Source organism: Macaca nemestrina, chromosome 1, assembly GCF_043159975.1.
Source record: "Macaca nemestrina isolate mMacNem1 chromosome 1, mMacNem.hap1, whole genome shotgun sequence".
Lineage (NCBI taxonomy): Eukaryota > Metazoa > Chordata > Mammalia > Primates > Cercopithecidae > Macaca > Macaca nemestrina.
In genome coordinates this window covers 20,069,832-20,093,049 of record NC_092125.1, presented here as the reverse complement: position 1 = coordinate 20,093,049, position 23,218 = coordinate 20,069,832, and the positions used below count along the sequence as shown (strand labels likewise).

At 49.0% G+C, this 23,218-nt stretch overlaps 1 long non-coding RNA gene across 1 annotated transcript in view; it reads right to left on the bottom strand.

Annotated features, from left to right (window-relative positions):
- The window catches only part of LOC139357455 (uncharacterized), a 35,890-nt gene extending 14,196 nt beyond the window's left edge, over positions 1-21,694 (bottom strand). The window contains exons 1-2 of the long non-coding RNA XR_011610588.1: positions 20,546-21,694; positions 19,437-20,386 (exon numbers count right to left, since the gene is read on the bottom strand). This is a non-coding gene — a long non-coding RNA (uncharacterized lncRNA). The remainder of the gene's footprint in view (positions 1-19,436; positions 20,387-20,545) is intronic.
- Between the last annotated feature and the right edge of the window lie 1,524 nt (positions 21,695-23,218).

Sequence of the window (23,218 nt, the reverse complement as noted above, 5' to 3'; positions counted from 1 at the left end):
GGGTGTCCACGTGGAGCCATAATTTGCACCCACGGCCCATGACCCCTGGATAAAATGGAGCTGGGAGGCAGGGCATTGTATATTCCTACCACACTACCTCCCAGCACCCAGCACGCTGCTTGCTACCCAAAAACTGCTCAATTAATGTTTCTTAAACCAATAACTGCTGAACTACTTTTGACCTTGCCAATTTTTTGTGTTGTCATCACCCATTAGACTTGGCTTTGAAAAAGAATGAGTAATTAATAACAAATGTACTCCATGTAAGCCAAGGTACCAAACATGAGCTTCCATTAAAAACGCTTACTTTCTATAACCACATTAGCATTGTATTAGCAAGAGAGTGTTTCACTTAAAACTGGAATAACATTGAGATCATTGGTTGTCCAAGGATTTCTCAATTCCAGCTATCAGGCCTCCTCTGTAAACCTCGGAATTGCTATCTAAGCCTACAGAACTTTATGTTCTGATATTCTTAAGCAAAGAGACCTTTTAAATGGCCAACTGCTATTTGGAAAACTGTCTAAGTTGATTGGAGAGATAATTATCTATTTTCCTTCAGTTTCACTGGAAGAAATGTGAATTTGTTGACCAATTATTGCTTACTATGGTAATAGGTACATATTTTCCATTATCTTCACTTGTTGCATACCACATAAAACTTATAGTAAAGCATGGGCTTGTGTCTTGAAAATGAAACAGAGAAAGACATTTAGATGGATTAGTGGTCTAAAAATAGTTAATTTGGGAGATCAGTCAATCAGCAAATACCTGTTAAGCATTTGTGCAGAATACTAAAAAGGACAAGGTGAGGCTCCTGCCCTCAAATTTCTTATGGTCTTAGAGATGACACAGGACAATGACACACTTTGCCATGAGCATGATTTCAAGAATCAAGACCAGGTCTTCTAATTATCAGGCTCCATACACCAGAAGACGCTTTTGTTTATTGTTTGTTTGTTTGTTTGTTTGTTTGTTTTAAAGATGGAGCCTTGCTCTATTGCCCAGGCTGGAGTGTAGTGGTGCGATCTCAGCTCACTGCAACCTCCGCCTCCTGGGTTCAAGGGATTCTCCTACCTCAGCCTCCCGAATAGCTGGGATTACAGGCGCCTACCACCACACCTGGCTAATTTTTGTATTTTTAGTAGAGACAGGGTTTCACCATGTTGGCCAGGTTGGTCTTGAACTCCTGACCTCAAGTGATCCATCCACCTTGGCCTCCCAAAGTGCTGGGATTACAGGTGTGAGCCACCACATCCAGGCCCCAGAAGACACTTTTGGATGATGCCAGTGCAGTGATCAGAGATCTAGTCAAGTAAATGGATAGATATCAATACTACAATAGTTGATGTCATGGACAGAATGTTTGTGTCCCTCTAAAATTCAAACCTTGAAATCTAAACCCCAGTGTGATGGTATTAGGAAATGGAGCCTTGGGGAAATGATTAGGTCATGAGGGTGGAGCCCTCATGATGGGATTTGTGCCCTTTTAAGAAAAGACATGAGGCTGGGCACAGTGACTCACTCCTGCAATCCCAACACTTCGGGACACCGAGGCAGGCAGACAGCTTGAGCCCAGGAGTTCAAGATCAGCCTGGGCAACATGGTGAAACCTCACCACTACAAAAAGCTAAAATTAGCCAGTGTGGTGGCACATGACTATAGTCCCAGCCACTCAGGAGGCCGAGATGGGAGGATTACTTGAGCCAGGGAGGTTGAGCCTGCAGTGAGCTGTGATCATGCCATTGCACTCCAGCACGGGTCACAGAGCTGGTATGCCCATGCCAGAGCAAGACCCTGTCTCAAAAGAAAACAAAAGAAAAGGCATGAGAGAGATGACTTTCTCTTCACCATGTGAGGACACAGCAAGCAGGTGCTGTCTGTGAACTAGGAGGCCAGCCCTCACTAGACACTGGATTTGCCAGTGCCTTGATCTTGGATTTTGCAGCCTCCAGAACTGTGAGAGTAAACGTTTGTTATTTAAGCCACCCAGTCTATGGTATCTGCAGTCAGTTTCCTGACAATGGACACCTCTGCTGGAGAATAGATGTAGAAAGAAAAGAGTGAAACTTAAATTCATCAGCTGAGTTGATGTTTTTATTTTTGCTTTTTCCGGTTTTCTTGCCACCATTAGCATCTCATCAGCTTGGAGTTGATCTCAAGGTTTTTTCCAGATGGCTGGGTCTATCTAAATGTATTAATGCAAGTGGAAATGTGGCTGTTGATCCTCAACCCAAGCCCACAGAAACAGAAATGTGCAGCCAAATTGAGAGACTCCTGGCCAATCACCATTCAAGAAAAACAAGGCTGACTGTTCGGTAGGACAAAAAAGCCTTGACCTCTCTTGCTAAGGCTAAGGCTAGTAGGAGGGCCAAATTCAACAGCCCAGCTGCAGCCTCCTTTGCTCTGCCCTCCTCCCAACCCTCTGACACAGCAAGAAACCTGGTCAATGGAGGGCGAGGGTCAGGGAGCTGTGAGCCATGTTTAATTTGGCTTTTTGAACACATGGCACCCTAGTATCCTGCCATCTCTGGCCAGATTTAATTTAAAGCAACTCATCTTTTCCATTTCTCCCATCATCTCTGCATATGTCTTCTTTCTAAAATGTGGATTCATTGATTATGTATAATAATGATCAGAGTCACCATTTATGGAGCGCTTAGCATACAACGGGTCCTACGACAAATCCTAGACCTAGATTATCATGTTTGACCCTCCCAACAGCTCTCAACAAGGAGGTACTGTTATTGTGCCCATTTTCACAAGATGAAACTGGGGCTCAGAAAGCACATAATATGTTGAAGCTGGAAGTCGCAGATCCAGGAATTGCATTCAGATGGTCCAAGTTTAGAATCTGTGGCTTGCCCTCTGCAATTTTTAACACAATTGCTTGGTTTGTTCATTTTCTCTTCCCACAAACTCTTATTGTGGAGTGTTCAGTGCTGAACATTTTGTCTGTCTCCTTGATTACGGAGCATGGTGGTCCCAGCTAAGCCTATGTGACCACATGGGAGTCTGGGGACTGGGGAACCTGGAAAGATTTATTTGCACAGCTGATCCACTTAGGCATTTCTAGATTTCACCTGAAGGAGAAGCAGGGACAGTTTAGGTGGCTCAAGCCAATGGGAAATGGAGGGGACTTTGTGCCTGTGTCCCAGTGTGGCTCAAGGACAGGAGGCGAAGCAAGGAGTATGAAGCCTTCAGTCCAGCCTGTGGGGTTCTCAGGAGGGACTTTGTGAGGTTGGAGTTCAATCAATGCTGTTTCTGGGCCCCCAAGACCAAGTGAACCCACAGTTGGTGGAGGGCCTTTCCATCATCTTCCACCTCCAGCAGATTGTGGAAGGGGCAGGGTTATATTCAAAATATTTAATGCCCAGCATGACGTTAAAGCCAGCACTAAGCAGCCATAACTAACGCACCCAGCTGTAAACAGCTGGTACGCCCACCCCAGAGTGTGGCTGCCGACTGTCTGCCCTGGACACAGGCACCCAGCAGTTCCTGGGGGGAAAGCAGCAGTGTCTGGATGATGTGAATTCAGGTGAGCACACCTGAGACAGCGTTGGGAGGACATTGAGGAGAGGTCAGAACCTTCCAACTGAGTGTTAATGTGGATGGTTTTTCTGGATCTTCAGGCTGGTGACACCTGGGAATATTTGGATTATAATTAGAAAGCTGAATTAAACAACCATCTCCTGAGGTTATGGGAGAAAAACTGATTTTCTAATTGGTCACTTTCCAGACTAGTTTTGTGCAGTCCCTCACCCCGAACCGCCCGCACTTACACACTCACATCTCTTCCCAGCCCCCACCCCTGAGTCTGTGTCTTACTTTCCCTAGATGTTCATGAATGATGGCAAGTGTAAAAAGGGTGCAGTTTCGGCCTCGCTCAGTTTCCTCCATGTGATAAGATGCCTTTGCTTTGTCTACATTTCAGACACTGTTCAACAGGAGAGCACCCAGTGATCTGGAGGCAGTATGATGGCCGGGCGCCTGGGACCAGTCCCTGGGTGTTGGCTGTTCCTCCCTTTCTCACTGTAAAATGAAACTCATTCCATTTTAAATGTGATCTTGGCAGGTTTTTTTTTTTTTCTTTTACCACCTGGCCTACCATCCAGGACACAGCTGTGAATTGGCTGTTTGCTGATTTTTTTTTTTTTAACTATTCTTTTGAAACTCTTCTTGGCCTCCCAAAGCCAATAGATCTACGCAGACGGGCAGAGATAACGAAATTGTATCATTTGATCACTCTCATTGCCCAGGTTTGGGCCAAACCTCAGGGTGCTTGCTCTTGAAGAGAACCCTTCTCTCCTTTATCAACATTCTGAAGCCAAACTACAGCTTATCTCTCAGGGATCTGAAAGTCATTTGCTCAGAGGAGAGGGCCTGGGGAGTTGGACAAAGCAGCTATTCTACCTTTAGAAAGGACTCTCCACAGCTCTGGACATCTGAGTCTGTTGGATTGAAGGGAAGTGTCCAGGGCAGTGGGTGAGGGTGGTTCCTTTGAGGAGTGCAATGGGATCTCTTATTCCCCGCTGGGAACAAGCAGAGGGAATGTTGATTTTGCATTACGTGTATACAGGGCATGGCGTTATTCGAGCACCCTTCCTCCTCTCCCCTGCTACAGAATACAGCACAGCTGTGTCTGTTTCTAATCAGACAAAGGCACCCTTTCACTCTGTGCTCCAGGAACTGACTTGGCAGGTGAGTTTCCCAGGCCAGGGCAGATGCAGGACTTTCACTGTGAAGTTCTGAAGGGCTGCTCTAAAAAGGAACCCAAACACCACCCAAACCGGGAGCGTCCTGCTTCCAGCGCTGCGACAAGGGACTAGAGGACTGCAAGGCCCCTTACTCAGTGGCCTGAAACCTGCTGAGTATGAAGACAACCCAGGAGACTATTCGAATGCAGATTCCTAGGTCCTGCCCCAGGGCTTTCACCTGAGTAGGTCTGAGAAGGAGCCCAGGAATCTGAATTCTTAACAAATCTTACCCAGGGAATTCTCATAGACAATCAGAAGATTGCAAATAGTAATACAGTCCAATATTTCTCAGCCACTGTGGCCCCTTTCAAATGCTCTCCAGAGAGAAGGACAACATGAGATTTTTGGAAAAGCTCCCGGTGATGCTGAAACCTTCCCTCATCCCCTACCTTCCTGCTATTGGACTCAGGGATCGAGACAGAGAATGTTGGTGGGGCATGGTGGTTCACATCTGTAGCCCCAAGATGTTTGGGAGGCCAAGGGGAAGATGCTTGAGGCCAGGAGTTCAAGACCAGCCTGGGCAACATAGCAAGACCCCATCTCTACTAAAAAGGTAAAAAATTAGAGGAGTCCAGTGGTGCACACCTATAGTCCTAGATACTAGTGAAGCTGAGGCAGGAGGATTGTGTGAGCCCCCGTGTTTGAGGCTGTCCTGAGCTATGATGACACCACTGTACTCCACTCTGGGCACCAGAGTAAGACCCTGTCAAAGAAAAGAAAGGAAAGGAAGGAAAGAAGAGGGAGAAAGAAAAGAAAGAGAATGTTTGCAGATGTGGCCCTGAGGCCACACAGGCTGGAGACCCACACTCAGTGCTCCCCCAAGCCAAAGGTGGGACCAAGCCTCCAGGGCTGTTCATGGCCTAGCAGTCCACAGGGCAGACTGCGGTTAGAGGCAGGCTCTGGGGCAAGGGGAGGCTGAGGGAAGCGCTCAGCCCCACCCTGCGCAGACGGGCAGTGGAGATGCACCCTGATCAAACTAGGGGGTGAAGGATGGCAGGCAGGGGGTCGTAACGACAGCGATGACCAGTCCTGACGCCTGCACAGTGCACACCGGCACCAGCCTCACCAGTAGCAGGAAACAGCACTGAGCTCCCCTCCAAGCGTGTTCATGATGTGGCTGGTCTGGGAAGCAGGGGTTTCCCAGAGCAATGTCCAGAGCGTGGAGTGGAGACTCACTCTGTAGGAAGCCAGGGGAGCAGCCTCTTCCCTAGAGCTTTGGAAGAGCCTGGGTTAAAAGTTAGTTGGGTGCTCGGAGGGCAAGGAAATGCAGAGAGAAGTCAAGCCGCCTGGAAAGAAGGGTCCTGGGAGCTCAGCCGAGCTCATTAACTTTTAAAGCTGTTCTTGCCCCTCATCTCTCACAGCACCTTTCCCCAGGCGGCCTGAATTGCACAGCCCTGCCCGGAAGCTGCTGCTGCTGCTTGGGGCCATTCGCCCGTCAGTCCTTCCCAGAACCCAGCGGTCCCCCCAACGCCTGAAAAAGGAAATGCAGCTTCCAAAAGCACCAGGCCCACTACTGGGAAAATGCTTAAGACACTGACACTTTAAGTTAAGCTCCTGGAAGGGGAAAACTCAGGGGAGCTCATTAAACCTCCCAGGTAAAAATGCTGTAATGGAAAAGGCTGGGAAACTGACAAGCAAAAAAGTGTGACCCTTTCTCAGGTTTGACGCCGAGGCTCTGGCCAGCCTGGCCCTTATCCTTCCACCCCCTGGGGTCCTGTCCACCAAGGAGTCGGAGTCAGCACTGGCCCAGCTGGGCCTTCTAAGTGCAAGGAGGCTGTTTCAGGCTCCCTTGGGGTATAAAACATTTACGAGTCGGCAAATTATGGTTACACAGATTTGTGATTCAAGCCAGTTAGCCATGGTTCGGCCCCATGATCAGCCTTTCCAGTTCCTCTTTGTTTCTTTGTTCTGTCAGCCCTTGGCAGTGCGGAGTGACAGAAATAACCTGACCTCCCAGTTCAGCTGCTAGGAAGCTGTGTGGGGCCAGGCACAGTGGCTCACACCTCTAATCCTGGCACTTTGGGGAGGATGAGGCAGGAGGATCTCTTGAGCCCAGGAGCTGTAGTTTATAGCGAGCTATGATCATGCCACTGCATGCCAGCCTGGGTGACAGAGCAAGACCCTGTCTCTTAAAAAAAAAAAAAAAAAAAAAAGAAGCCGTGCAATCTGGGCACTTCAGGCGCTCTCCATCAAATGCATAAATTTCCACTAGGAAACCTGTTATTCCTTCCAGCTTCAACATTCAGCAGTCGAACACAGGAGAGAAGCAAAGTTGAGGTTGCAGGTAGGTTTTCAGCATAGACCAGTTCTCCTCCTGGAAATCAGCTTGCAGCATCTCAACTGCTTCCCAAGCTGCCTTTTCTAAGCTTCTGTGGTTACTTCTACAAAACTAGGCATTACTATTGCTTTGAGATATTTGTGAGAGTCAGACAAAGGTTTGTATTTACCAGAGTCCTTAGCTGCACGCAACTGGAATCAATACTAGCTAGTTAAAGCAGAAAGAGTAATTTATTAAGAGATCTAGACAACTCATAGAATTTTCAGGAAGGCTGAACATGAAACAGGCCATAGGCACAGCTTTCAGAAGATGGCTCCTCTTCCAACATCAACGGGACCTCACTGCTTCTGCAGTTATAGGCCATGGGAGTTGCACAAGAATGAAGAACTAAGTTCTTTCCCAAGCCGCCACTACTGGAGGCTTCATGTCAATCTAAGCTAAAAATATTCCTAATTAACAGCACGTATGACTTCATCAAGTGTCCCAAACCCTAAGAATGTATTTCTTCTCATTTTCCATGGGAATTCAAACTCATCTCTTCATTCATTTAATTTGTATTGATTGAATACCTTCTGTGTGTTATGCTCTACAAATTTGATCAATGAAAGACTGAGCCATGCTCTCATGCAGCTAAAAGACCCAGTGAAGAATCATAGCCCTCAGATGTAAGTGCCTCGTAGAGATTATCCCAATATGCCACCAGACCACTAATGCTAGAGCACCTTACCCAGCTGGGCAAAGGATGGGTAAGCTTCCCAAAGAAGCCACCTCCCAACTAAGCCCTAAAGGAAAAAGGGAGTTGCCAACTGGCACACACAATATAAGCCCAGGAGCAGCACATGCACAAATTTGGCAATGCACAGAGCTGATGCCTTGGAGAGCTGTAAGAAGCGACTGTTTGAGAAAAGATTGGATATCAGACCAAACAAAGGCCTGATCGCTGGAGGTCCTGTACAGCCATGTGAAGAAATGTGGATTTTATCTTCAGGATAGTGAAGAACCATTGTATGATTTATTTAAACAATTGATTAGATTTGCAGTTTAGAAAGCCCCGTCAGGGCCAGGTGAGGTGGCTCACCTGAGGCTGGGGTAGGAGAATCATTTGAGGCCAGGAGGCCAGCACCAGCCTGGGCAACATAGCATGACTATCTCTACAAATAAATTTTTAAAAATCAGCCAGGCATGAGGGTGCGTGCCTGTAGTCCCGGCTACTCAGGAGACTAAGGCAAGAGGATGGCTTGAGCCCAGGAGCTGGAGGCCGCAGTGAGTTATGATAGCACCACTGCACTCCAATCTGGGTGACAGAGGGAGACTCTGTCTCAAAAACAAAAACAAAGAAAGAAAGCCCTATCAGGCTGCACAGTGCTTGGTGGAGGGGCAAGTCACTGTCACAGTGACTTAGTGGAGAGAGGGGTGCTGTAGGGAGTAGACATGGGGCTGGTTTCCATGTGGAGGCTGTAATCGACATGGCGTGGGGAAGAATGAAGGCTGGAGGTGTGGAGAAGTTGTCAGTCTCAGAGAGAGGCAGGTCTGGGGAAGATGATTACTTCCATCACATGCATTTCTTGGGTTTAATTCCAATAACTCAGTGTGGGATTTTTTTGTTTGTTTTTGTTTTGTTTTTTGAGACAGAGTCTTACTTTGTTACCCAGGCTGGAGTACAGTGGTGCAAACTCAGCTCACAGCAGCCTCGACCTCCTGGGCTCAGGGGATCCTCCCACTTTAGCCTCTGGAGTAGCTGGGACTACTGGCGCATGCCACAACACCCAGCTATTTTTTTTTTTTTAGAGATGGGGTCATGCTATGTTGCCCAGGTTGGTCTCAAACTCCTGGACTCAGGCAATCCTCCTGCCTTGGCCTCCCAAAGTGTTGAGAGTTAAGTGTGAGCCACCTCACCCAGCCTCCAGTGTGGGATTTTGTGTGAGGAGTAAACACATTCACGAGTGTGGGCTTCGTGGCCCCTCTGAGTGGGATGTCTTCACGTCACTGCCTAGAGATAAAAATAATTGCTCTGACTCCTGGAAGCCTTTTGCTTACTTATTGGCGTCTTGGTCAGTTACCAGATCAGTAGTACCCTGTGGATAGGAGATATGCCACTGTGTAGTATTTTCATGGTTTAAAAAACATTTTGACACATTGTTTAAACAAAGATTACCACAGAAAACAGGGTGAGATTAAAATCCTGGCAACTGGAGTCAGACTCTGGAGTTAGATGGAAAAACTGTACTGCTCATTCCCCAAACATGGATGCAAGACGGGGCCGGCTGAGTAGGCATACCTGCAGCAGGTGGGAGCCGCGCCTGGTGACCCCCAGCCCGCCTCCCCCAACCACATCCGCAGGGACAGGCATTCTCTTCCAAGAATAATGCCATGCTATGCTACTAGAAGAATGAGTGAGTATTCAGGAGACCCTGTCTCTACAAAAATACAGAAATTAGCCAGACGTGGTGGTATATGACTGTAGTCCCAGCTACTTGGGAGGCTGAAGCAGGAGGATCACTTGAGCCCAGGAGCTTGAGGCTGCAGTGAGCCATGATTGCACCACTGCACTCTAGCCGGGGCAACAGAGTGAGATCCTATCTTTAAAAAAATACAAAAAAGAATGAGTATTTAGTGGTAGAGTTTGGAAGGACAACAGCACAGTTAAAAAAAGACTTAAGTTCTCTGGGCCAAGAGAAAGTAGCAAATGATGGGCACCACTCTCTCTTTAGAGTACACTTTCCTGGTTCAGCTGTCCTCTTTTTCTCCTCCATTCCTGCCAATTCTGGGCTAAAGGCTTTTCCTCTACCCTCCCACAGCATCCTCCCTGAGCCTTCAATCAAAGCACCTACGATGCTATCTTTCTGTCTTTCCCTGAGGGCTGGGACCCATTGCATTTCACCCATTTATCCCCATGGCCTAGCATATGTCTAGCACAACACAGCAATTAAATAAACCCTGTGGAATAAATTAATTGTGGAATAGCCTGGTTTCCACGGATGGTTATACAGGTTGTGCACTGCACAACCGTGTGCAACATTCCTGGAAAAAGACAGGAATTTATTGATTGACTGGGCGTTTTGAATAGCCAAGGAAAAGTATTTGACCATTGCATGCCCTCTACCTGGGAAAAATCACATATCCTAACAACTTCTTAGGCCTTACCGCATGGTCGCATGGGGTGACATTCATACGGTTTCTCCAGCTCTCCAGTCTACCCACAAAGGTGATATTGTTTAAAGGGGCAATCTTTCCTTGACTTCCACCAGTCTTTTCTTAACTTGACCCAGGTAATCTCTTTCACTGCTTACCAAAGATATTTCAGCTCCAGGTATGCTGTTTGCAGAATGGTGACATATTCCATTAGGCAGGCAGGACCTAACAAATATCCTCTCTTAAGCCATCAGAAATTGTGCCAGTTAAACCTGGGCCTGGCAAGATCCCCAGGCCCTAGCGTGTCTCAGAATGCCCAGCGCTTGCTGTTTGCCATGTCTCAGAACACCCGCCATCAGGACCAGCCAGGAAGAAGGAAGACTTTTCATCACAAGCACATTGCGACGGAGGGGGGCGTATGTTGAGTTCCCCTCAAGAACCATCCAGCGGCACAAGCTTCATGGAGACTAAGGGATTTTTCTAGGGTAACTGGTTTTCCAGCCTTATTATTCAGGTCATGAGAGAATCGCAGATGTTAGGTCTGGATGCACGCTTAGAAACCATCTGGCATCCCCCTCGCTTTACAGATGAGGATGCAGAAGCTCAGGGACACAGCCAAAGCTCAACAATCCATGGAAGTGACAGGCACAGAGAGTCAGAGAGATGAAAGCTCAGGAGGGCCTGTCACCACCAACTCTTCCCACCAGACCTGTGCAGAGGAACCTAACTTAGAAGTCAAACCTTTTGGAGAACCCCTCCAACGTACCCATCACTCCCCACAGCCCCTCCACATCATGCAGGCAGGCTGTGTGCTGTTAGAAAACGACATTCTTACTCAGAACTCCAGGCCTTCGCTTCTGCGGTTCCTCCCACCAGGAATACCTTTCCCTCCTCTCTAGCCAGATCTTATGTTTCCTTCAGGGACCAGCTCCAGTGCCACCTTTGAGAGGGACCTCCCTTCTTTTCATCCTACAGAGTGGATGATTCCCTCCTTCACACTCCCCTGAAGGTGACAAACTTCCTTTTGGAAGGTGATGGAGTTGTCTTTCTGCCTGGAACACTTTCGTGCTCATCACCCTCAAATTTCAAGCCATTGTCACTTCTTTGTCCTTCTGGGTCTAACTCAGATGCCACCTCTTTCAAGTAACCTTCCCCAACTGCTGCCTCTCCCAGTCTGCCTTCCAATGATCCTGCTTATTTCCTTCTCCGTGTTCGTCACCAGCTGTAATTTTACATTTGCTCTTACTTATTGCTTATTAAGAAGTATTTATTGCACTCTTGCTACATTTCGGTCACTTTCAGACGCAATGGTAACAAGAAAGATGGGATGCACGCTCTCAGGATTTTACATCTTGGTACAGCTGAGAAGAGAAACAGGAAACACCACAGACACTATGATGGACAGTTGCAGACGGTGCCAGGTGACAGATGAGGTAGTAAATGCAGGCAAGGGGTTGAGGGCAGCTTGGCCAAGGTCCGCACCACTACTTAGTGCCAGGAAAGCATGCACCATGAGGACGGGGACTCTGTACCTGGGCTGCTAGGGCACCCAAGAGGCCACAGGCAGGCAATGCACATTCACTGAAGATATTTGTGGGCATTCCTTTTTCATCTGCCCATCACCAGACCCTGAGATCCCCGAGGGAAAAGATCACTTATGATTTCTCTCTGTACGTCCTATACCTGACCCATGGCAATATGAGTGTGTCCCCCCAAAAGACCCATTCTCCATCTCGTCTTCAGGGAGCATAAAGCAGATCAGAGAAGGTAAGCTGCCTTCCTCCTCTCATTCAGTGCAAGAAATGTTGCACAGCTACTCTATCTACGGAATGTGACAAATGACCTAGTATTTATTCTACTTGGCTTAGCTCATCAGTGCCTTGCCAACTGTGTATTGTGGCTCATTTATTCATCTGATACACCTTTATTGGACGTGCACAGATGTCGGTGGCACTGTGGATCACCATAACTCCTCAAGTGGGAGCTGTCTCAGCCTCCTTCCAAACCGAGCTCCCCCTCCTGAAATCTGATCCGTCCCTGGAAGCACTCGGGAATCTTGCCTGTCTGGGAGACCACTGTGTCTCCAGTCCCTAACACAGTGCCATGCTTACAGCAGGGACTCAGTCAATGTTTTGCAAATAAATGGGGCCCTGCTGAGAACTCAGGGGTGGGGTGGGGAGATACATCAGATTGGTGGTGCAACAGGATTTGTTTGAAAGGCAGGGATAGGCTGGGTGCGGTGGCTCACGCTTGTAATCCCAGCACTTTGGGAGGCTGAAGCAGGGGGATCACAAAGTCAGGAATTCAAGACCAGCCTGGCCAACACAGTGAAACCCCCGTCTCTACTAAAAATACAGAAATTAGCTGGGTGTGGTGGCAGGCACCTGTAATCCCAGCTACTCGGGAGGCTGAGGCAAAAGAATCGCTTGAACCTGGGAGGCAGAGGTTGCAGTGAGCCAAGATCGCGCCACTGTACTCTAGCGCAACAGAGCTAGACTCCATCTCAAAAACAAAAGAAAGAAAAAAAGAAAAAGAAAAGAAGAAAACAAAGGCAAGGGTTTCTGAGTCTATTTAGACTGAAACACCAACCACATGCTTTTGGGCAGTCACTTGGAGCCCTTGCCTGTCACTACAACAGGATGCTGCTTTCCACACAGGGTCCGTGTGCTTTAATCAGAACTGCATATGGGAAAGCTCAGCAAAGCCATATGGCCATATACACAGAAATGACGGTGATAGTATCCCCATGACTGAGAGCATGGCAAGAAGAAACTGGAGGAGTTTCCAGATTTCTCAGGGGATGGGATTCCCACTCATGGTTTAAGGCACAGAATCAACATTGTCTCTCTAAGAAGCCTCCCCCATCCACTGGAGCCCTGGGGGTGCATCGCCGAGTCACAGCACCCGCAGATTCACTGCTGTTATCTGCTGCGTGTCTGACTCCCCCACTACCTCGAGGGGTCACTCAGGACCAGAATGGTGTCTTATTTATTTTGAAACCTCAGCTCATAACAGAAGGCCCTGGCACATAGAAAATGTTGTATAAACTTTTGCTGAACTGAATTCTTATTCCAACCTTCTCTCAGATTTATTAAAGACACAAAAGGCATGTCTGTAGGCTGAAGACATTTCTGGCTTCGCACCCAGCTCTTGGTCTATCTCAGTGTGCATGGGCCAGGATCCGTAATGATGTGTTATGGAGACGAGTGACGTTGTTGGATACTGAGCAGTGCGTTCAGGCTGCATTCCTGCGGGCACACACTCAAGTCCATCATCCCTCAGGAGAGGCCGAGTATCGCACTGGAACGCACACAGCCTCTGGAACCAGACCCCGGGCCGACGTGTGGCACCCAAGTGTGGACAGTGGGGTCCTTCAGCGAGGTACTTAAACTCTCTGTGCCTCAGTTTCTCTTCTGTGAAATGGAATGGTAATAATGCCTGGCCTCTGGGGTCATAGGGAGGATTAAATGAGCTAATACACGCAAAGAACTGAGAAAGCACTGACACGTGACAAATGCCGTATGGGTGTCAGCTATTGCTCCTACTGAGGCAGGACACACAGTGGCCTGGCGGGAGGGGCAGGGTTTGATGTTGCAGGTGTTACTGGAAGCCTTCTCCTTGCCTGACTTCCCCAAATATTTCTTCCACATCCTCACCTTGGTGGCTTTGGGATTAAAAAAAAAATGGCAGTAGATATAATGCCTCCCAGGACTCTGTATCCCCATCCCCAACCATCCTCAGTCCTTATCTGGGTGGTCAGGCCCACGGCCCCTGGGGTGCAACCCTGTCACTCAGCTGGACTCCAACTCCTTGGTGACCAGCACAGAGCCTAGTGCCAGGTCAATACTTAGAATACGGTATGTGGACGGGCCACTCCTTGTTGCTAGCCTGGCTGGGGCTACAAGTTCTATATAAAAGAGTTCTCCATGCAGAAAAGAGTAAAATGCATAATTGTGGATCTGATTCATCCAAGGCAATTATGGTGAAGCCACCCCTCTGGTCAGTGACCGGTATGTGCCTGCAGCTGGTTTAAGGGTAGAAATGTGGCCCAGCTCTGTTGGCTGTGACAGGAGAGGGAGAAGTCTCCCAAGAGGCATGTGGGAAACATCTCTTTGGTCTAAATTTAAAAAGGAAAAAAAAAAAATGTTTGGCAGGAAATCAACATCTTCTTCCACTGAACGTTCTTGTAGAATAAGGGGTCCTGACACTGTGGCATTTACGCTGCAACCATGCAGTGGGCCTGCGACAAAGATGCAGGATGAAGATGGGGCTCGACGATGTGGTGGAGCCTTGAAGCCAACTGGCCGACGAGCTCTCGCCGCATGTTCCTGGAGATGATGCTTTCACCTCCTTGGCTGAGCTCTTGGGGTTGCTTTTTCTGTTACTGGACCAGTTAGGATGTATTTGGCTGATAGTCAGCAAAAAACCAACTAGCCAATGATTTAAATCAGGAGATGGCAAGCTTTTTCTGCAAGGGGCTAGAACATAAATATTTGAGGCTTCGCTGGCCACATAGCCTTTGTCACGACAACTCATGCCTGTCCCTGAAGCGCAAAAGCACCACTGATGAAATATAAGCACAGGGGTAGCTGTGTGCCAATAAAACGCAATTCGCAAAACCAGGCAGCAGTCTGGGTTTGGCCTACATGATTTAAGCCATGAAAACATTCATTGTTTAGTTAACAAAAATCCCTGGCCAGATCCCAGGACTGGCTGGGTAACTGTGACCCAGGCACCTCTGCAGTTTCTCGTCCTTCCTCCCCAGGCTCCAAGGTGGAATGGACAGGAGGCTGACAGGGACCCCAGTGTCCTCCTCACTGCCTGGCACACTGGCCTTGCACTCCATGTGCCATCCTCAGTGGCAAGGCGAGGTGCTGTCTCGGCTTCTGTTGTGAGAAATGAGCAAGTGGGGAAATGGGTGGGGACGGCTCCGGGGAGCTGACTTGTCAAGGAGACCCAGGGAGCAGTGACTGAGAGAGGAGGCCAGCCTGGGAAAGGAACCAGGTGCACCAGCCCCCGCCCTGGGGCGAGGACGGCAGCTTTCACGCACACAGAAGAAGCAGAAAACTTTTTTTTTTTTTTTTGAGATGGACTTTTGCTTTAGTTGCCCAGTCTGGAGTGCAGTGGTGCGATCTCGGCTCACTGCAACCTCTGCCTCCCGGGTTCAAGCGATTCTCCTGCCTCAACCTCCTGAGTAGCTGGGATTACCAGTGCCTGCCACCATGCCCAGCTAATTTTTTATATTTTTAGTAGAGACGGGATTTCGCCATGTTGGGCAGGCTGGTCTCGAACTCCTGACCTCAGGTGAGGCCTGCCAAAGTGCTGGGATTACAGGCGTGAGCCACCGCACCCAGCCAAACTTATTTTTAAATATTAAATATTAAGATTCAATTAAATTTCGATTACACTAATATTAATTTTACAACTTAACAAAATCACGGAGACAAAAGGGACACTCAGGAAATAATTTGAAGCACTCTCTCAGAAAGGAGTCTTATGATCTAATTGTAAAATAGTTAATACTTCACAAACTGCGTTCACATGCCTTTTAACTGCATCCTCTTGAGAAGTTTGTGAGGAGGTTTCAGTCCCCAGTTTGCAGGTGAAACTGGCAGAGTTGGGGGTTTAAATTCGGACCTTCTCAACTCCAAGCTCAGGCGTCTTTTCTGTTCAGTGCTGTTAGATTGCACAGTGCAGCCGACAGGTGGCTGAGCCTGTGGCATCAGGTGCCAGGTCTGGGGGAGAGTTTCAGGAGGGACTGGAGAGAGCCACAGGGCCGTCCTGAGAAGATCATCTTCCTGCTCTGCTCAGTGGCCTCTGGTCAGAACCAGGAGGGGAGGTGGAGACTTCCCGGGGACCCAGAGCTCAGCTCAAGGCAGCCAGGCCCAACAGTCAAAACGGATGAGCTGTCACCCCAGATGTGCTCAGGTGCAGAAGGAAGAGCCCTTGGAAGGGGCTTTGGCCTAGGTTCAGTGTCAAGGGCTCGGTTCCTAAGGCCCCTTTCACCCCAGAAATTTCGGGCAAAGGAGAGTCAGGGAGGCTGAGTGGTCCGAGGAGCTGCCGAGGTGGCTGGCGGGACCTGTGAATCAGAAAGGTCGGGGCTTGGAGGAAGGGCATGGGTGGGATGAGGAGGAGAAGGCCACGTGGTCAGGGAAGCTGTGCCAGCCGCTCCTCACGGCTGAGAGACCTGGGGCAGCCAGGACAGGTAGGCAGACATCGCCTACACTCCCACCTTCTGGCTACCTCTGTTCTGGGAGAAGGAGGCAGACGCCCCACATCTGCCCTCAAGATGCCCGGTGAAAGGTAGAACAAAAAGGAGATGCAAAAATGATTCTCACCACACACTGACGCTCCCGCAGCCACACACACACCCGCGCTCATACGCCCTCGTATATGCTCTCACCCACACGTGTGTTCACGCTGTCACACTCACACAGTGCTGTGGGGCTGAGTGTCTGCCCAGATTCATGCATTGAAACTTAGTAGCCAATGTGATAGAATGAAGAGATGAGGTCTTTAGGAGGTGATGAAGTTACCAGGACAGAGTCCTCCTGCATGGGGTTGGAGGCCTTATAAAAGGGCTAAAGGAAGTGGGTTCATTTCCCCACAAGAGGACACAGCGCCCTCCTTTCCTGCAGCAGCATGGCGCCATCTTGGAATCAGAGACCCCTGACCCTCCCCAGACACCAAAACTCCCAGCCTCCAGAACTGTGAGAAGTCAATTTATATTGTTTATGAATGACTCCATTTCAGGCATTTTATTACAGCTGCCTGAATGGATTAAGACACACAGCCATACATTCACATTCACACACATACTCACACCCACACACTTACATTCATGAACACACTCATTCATCTACAACCACATGTGCCAACAATTTTGAATATTTTGCAGATGAAAAACCGAGGCTGAGAGATGAAGAGGAGCCTCTACGGCCACAAGGTACGTAAGTCAGAGCCGCACCCAGACCTGGGCAATGGACACCTGCCTGCTTCTCTCTCCTGCCCTCGGCTCCCAGTCACTGATAGTTGTCCTGAGCAGTGAGTGAAGTCTAGGAGGAGAAGGGTCAGGGTGGCCACCATGGCCTGCGACCTGCCACCGACAAGCTGCTGCCCTCACATGGGCCAGAGACACGCTTTCCATTGCTCATTACCTCATGCTGCGGCAGCGCCCATGGGGGCACTCTGAGGGGTATAGATGTTGATGTCGATGGCAGTGGAGAAAAGAAGGATGGGGTGGGGGTTCAGGCCATGGGACAAACAGCTTGTGCTGCCTCCAGGGCAGTAGTAATGAGCTGGTCCGTGTCCTGTCAATGTGCACCTTCTAGGAATGAGGGCTCTTACAAATGAAACCCAGCAGATAAAACACTCCCCTGAGTGTGGGCCCAGACTCAGTCTGAGGCCTTATGCTGATGGCTGGCTGCCTCAGTCAGGTGTCCCAGCTGCCTGGCTCCTCTCGAGAGACGGAGTGTGTGGAATGTGTGTAAGTTGGGTCCTGTTTTTAGGCTCAGTCCCCGCTGCTGAGGCCTGGGGCTCGCAGGCACAGTGCCTCTGGGCCCGGAGATTCGTGAATCAGCTGGGATCTGCATCAGGTTCCACTTCCTCCAAGCCTTGCCTTTGTCCCTGGCCTTGTCTCCCAGCAGAAAGGGTGTCCTGGGCACGGAGCTTGTCCTGGCCTGCCCATGACCCAGACCCTGGGCTGCGTTTCTGCAGGGGAGACAGAGGCTTCTGAGCCACCTACAGCTTCTGTGCCTCGTCTGGGCCAGTCAGACTACTTTGAGAGGAAGAAGGGAAATTGCCCTGATGAGGAAAGTGAAATCTTTTTGAAGTGAGGGTGGAGAACCTGGGAAATCCTAAACAGAAATAGCGGAGGCTTGTTTGCAGATTTAGAAAGAGACGATCTCTCTGCCTGAGTGGGTTTCCCATTTGAGAGGCTGGTGTCAGCCGGTGTGTGCAGACCAGGCCGCCTCACAGCCATGTGAGTCTAACTGTAGCCCAGAACGGTCAGGTAAGCCAATTAAGTCCCTACAAACCCACCCCCTTTTCTTGGGTACGTTGGAGGGCTGCTGAGGAAAATGGAACCCACTCTAGAGGCCAAGAAATGGATTGTTTTTAATTCCCACACACTCCAAGCCAAGCCAAACCTCCCAGAAGTATTTAGAGAAAGGATTTATAAAGTAGGGCAAAGTCAGTTACAGGGACTCCAAGCACCCTGATAAAACCTACCCAGTTAATAGAAATCACACGCCGAGCCTTCCCCGAGACCGAGGCTGCGCCGTGGAGCCACGGGAGCCCCGCTGTGCTCGTTCTGGGGAGCCACAGAAGAGCCTCCCTGCTTTCTATAGGTGTGCTTTCATAAACCCCTCAAATTCCCAAGACTTCTTTCTAAGACATGACGCCTCACCTGAAATGACTCTCCTGGGCCTGGCACCTCAGACCCCAGGGTGTCCTTGGTACCTGAGAGAACATTCTGGATGAGCTGGTGACACCGTATGCCTGGTCCTCGCTGTCAGGTGGCCCCCGCTGAGCTGTCGCCTAAGATCCTGCTCACGGCTGAGCCAGCCCTAGACCATCCAGATTCAATAGGCAGACCCCACTAGTGAAGCCCCCGCACCACACTTTCTCACTTCACCAATTCTGTTCCCACCCCTCAGGCCCCTGCTCCACATAAATCTGACCCATTTATCCCTGGAAGATACAGCAGCAGCCCCCAGTCTGCGGTTGAATGAACCATGGTCCAAAGACAGGTCAGTATGGTACAGTCAGATAGGTCAAGAGAAAGGGAAACCACATTCACGTAACGTTTGTTACAATATATTGTCATAAATTGTTCTATTTTATGATTATTGTTAATCTCTTACTGCACCCGATTTATAAACTAAACTTCGTACGACAAAGAGAAACCACATTCACGTAACGTTTGTTACAATATATTGTCATAAATTGTTCTATTTTATCATTATTGTTAATCTCTTACTGCACCCAATTTATAACTAAACTTCGTATTAGGTATGTATGTGCAAAGGAAACAGCAACATAGAGGCCTATAGGCGCTATTGTTAGGATGTTTGTCCCGCAAACCGCATGCTGAAATTTGATCCCCAGTGTTGGAGGTGGAGCCTAATGGGAGGTGCTTGGGTCGTGGGGGCGGATCCCTCGGGAATAGATTAACGCCCTCCCCCGAGAGAGTGGGGAGTTTTTGCTCTGTCAGTTCCCTTGAGAGCTGGCTGTTAAAAAGAACCTGGCACCTCTCCTCTCTCCCTTACCTCCTCTCTCGAGTGTGACTTCTGCACTCACTGGCTCCGTTCACCTTCTGCTGAGAGTGCAAGCAGCCCATGGTCCTTGACACATGCTGATGCCGCATCTTGACATTTCCAGCCATCAGAATCATGAGCCAAAGAAGCCACTTCTCTTAAATTGCCAGCCTTCTGTATTCCTTTAGAGCAACACGAACAGACTCAGACAATAAGGTTCGGTACTATCTGAGGTTCCAGGCATCCACCGGGGAGTCTTGGAACATATCCCCTGGGAAAGGGAGCTCTACTGTATCAAGCCTTCCTTTGTCACCTCCTCAAATAACTCTTTCCACGGGCACTTTCTCAATTTTTGTCTAATTTCCACATATACGAATTGAGGCCCATGCTGTGCGAGGCACTGAGAGGTTACCATGATTGACAGAGCTTCTCTCCTGGAAGGGTAGCTGGGGAATTCTGCCTGGGAAATGTCTGGGGACAGGGAGGGGACAGACAGCTATTAAAGCTCAGGAGAAGCCAGAAAGGAGATCGTGTCTGAGCTGGGGGCTGGAGGGAAGTGTAATGAGAATTCAGACCTGAGCCGAAATGGAGGCATCATTGGAGAGGAGATGGAGCAAATTCTGCAGTCAAAGCAGAGGCCGGGCTGGGAGGAATCCAGAGGTGCTCATGGGAAGGCAGCATCAGTGCTGGGAGAAGTCGGAGCTGTTCTCCAGCCTCTGCTCCCCAACACGGTCCTGCCTCCACAATGCGTTCCTGCCTTGGTGCTGAGTGGCCTTCAGGCTCCTTGACATTCGTCTTTCCACCAGGCACCTAGCGTCATTCCTGGACTTCCATCTAGTGAATAAACGGGAACCATCTTTCCTGTTACAAGCATCCATCAAAGGATCTGAGCAGAGGAACGATGTGATGTGTCAGATGGGAGCTTTAGGGAAGTATCTTCACCATCCGATGAGAGAGAGAGGCTAGAAGGGACAAGGAAGGCAGAAGGTGGGTTAGGAGCTGATTGTGATAATCCCCTCAGTCTGGTTCCTCCAGCACTGAGGTATTGCCCAGTCCCAATCTCCTCCATCTGAAGACCTGACCACAAGCCCAGTCTCGGTGGCCCAGCTGTGGCCATGTACCCTGAGCTCCCCTGAGCTGGCCTGGACCTTCTCATCCTCTCAGCCAGTGATTTGAGTCTGAGCCTCAAGCCTGGCTATCACTGCATCCGTTCAGGTCACAGGTATTACTGCACACCTGCTCTGTGCCAGGCAGCTCCTCACCCACTGAGCCCCAGAGGGTGTTCCCCTTGTGCTTTTGTTGGCACTTTTGGTGACAGAGGCGGCTGGTCACTTGTGAGGTCCTGGGAGTGTCTCTATGCTCACTCACTTCGCAGCAGGCAAACCTGCCCAGGGGAGGGTACAGGAGCCCTGAGGCAACCTCTTTAGCTTGGTTGTGGAGACCCATTCTTCTTACCTTGGGAGCTTATAGGTTGTAAAAAGGTGAGGGAATGGGCTTGGACAGGATCTATTTGCAGCCCTCCGAAGAAGTGCCTGGGCCTTTCTGACTTGGAATCCCTGGTCCTTATCAGGCCTATGTGTGGTGGGTAGAGAGGTCTCCTGCCAAGGTACCTTGCTTTGTTCCCAACTTCCCCTGCCTGGGCTTAAGTAGGGAAATACTTGGGTCCATGAAAAGCAGCTGTAGTAAAGGTAGAGCTTCTCATACACATGACCCACCAAGCCTCCAGCCCCTCAGGAAATACCATGTGTAAGGACACACAGGTGGACCAAGGCAGCCAGACTGGGTTCTTGCCCCTTTGTGTGAAGCTCTTTCAGGCACTACCCTCTCCTGGGCATCCCCTTTGTTGCTAGAGTCAGGCCTCTGTGCAGACCAGAAGCAGCTTCCGCAGGTGGCACTCTGCAAAAGGCTCGCTTTCCATTCCTCAGCCCTCCTGTCATCTGGCTGCTGCCACTGCCTTCCTACCTTCTCACTTGCCCCTTCCTTAATGCCCATCTGTTTGTCTCTGTTTTTCTGCTCCACTGCTTACACCCCAGACCCCAGCATTGCTGGTTCGTTCCCTGGTGGTTCGAGTCCAAAGAGATTGCCCACTCCCTAGAAAAGGGAGGCTCCTCTTTGCTTATCCAGACCTGCAGATGAGTGAAAAGCCACAGAGAAGATTACGTGGTTTGCAAACTAAGAAAAGAGGAGGTTGATCCCTGTATTAAATACACTGACTCTTAAAAACTACTCTAATTTGGAAGCAAAAAAGGAACTGTCGAAGGATCCTTATTCCTCCCTGAGAAATATTGCTGTCTCCCACTATTGCTCTGAAAGAACTAACTCATTGGTAAAGGGCTTCCAAGCAAATGTTATGCAGGACCTGTCAGGAGCTTGGACTTCACCTGTTAAAGAGTGGACCACCATTAGGAAGCATGGCTTGCAAGCCGGGGAGGCAGGTGATGGCTCTGGAACCCCTGGAACCCCACGGTGACATTCGTGGGAGCAGCACCCTCCCCACATGGGAACGGGTTCTCCTGAGCAGGTGGACACTCCACAACAGGGGCTTGCAGTCTGGTTTCCTCACCATGTTCTCAATGGGACAGAGTCCAAGTTTCAGAGTGCAGAATCCCGACTCTGCCAGTTAGGACAGCCTGGAAAGCCCTGAGAGAAGCCTCAGGAAAAGCTGATCTTCCTGGAATAAAATTATTTTCCTGCACATGGCCTCTGAGTATCCAAGGGCCCCAACGCTCCTGGCAGCTTTCTGAGTGGGAGTGACTATTCTTTAGAAAGAATTGATGCCATGTAGTAACTGGCTCCCCAGCCTGAACACAAGAGCGGGAGGGAAGAGCTGAACAATTACTCCATTGAAATCATCTTCACGTGCACTGCAGTGTGGGAAGGTGGTTTGATAAAGCCTGGCTAATGGTAAATCTCTGTAAGGATTAAAGGGTTGATTCATTAATAATTACCTGCAGTACTATTTGCAATTCTGTTGCCCAAGACAACATTCTTTAGGGCAGCTCTCTTTTCACAGTCATTAAGAAATTATTAATAATTGTGATTTAGTGAGAAATTATTAATGACTTCTTAATGGAAGCGGAGAGAAAGCTGACCTAACAAAACCGTTGTCTTGAGCAGCAGAATTGAAGATAGCCCTATAGTTAATTATTCTTAAAGTCAGTTATAGAGATACTCATTTTTTCTTTAAGTAAAATACATATTGTAGAATAGACACCCAAGTAATACGATCTTGAATGATACAGCCAGGGTTTTTAAACACTTTATTTTTGCTCCCATAAATTCCTCAACTACCAAAATTTATGCTGGGAAAATTAATCCTTCCTATCTTGCTTTCTTGGGTCTCTAGAATTCTCTTCCTTTCTGCCCTCAAAAGGATGTGATCTGCCACATTTCCAAACACCCACTTCCCCTCTTGGAATCTCTGTCTTGGTGGTTATGTCCTTTCTGGAATATAATTGTGGATGAACTTGCTTCACCATCTCACTAAATTATTATTCCCTGAGGGACACTAGGGCTAGGACATCTATACTTCGTGTTAAACACTGTGTGGTTTATCCACACCACACACTTGGTAAATGTTTCTGAAATGACTACTAAAGCCCCAAATCAAAATGTGGTCACTCCCAAGGTGTGCAATGGAAAACTGGCCCTCAAAGAAGCCACACTGAGCATCCAAGACCTGGGTACTACAGCCCCCAGTTGAAATCTTAATTTTAGTTCTTATCCAAACTATAAAGCTAGGAAGCTTTGGCTCCTTCCCTAAAGAAGTCACATTTCCCGCTCATTGCCATGCG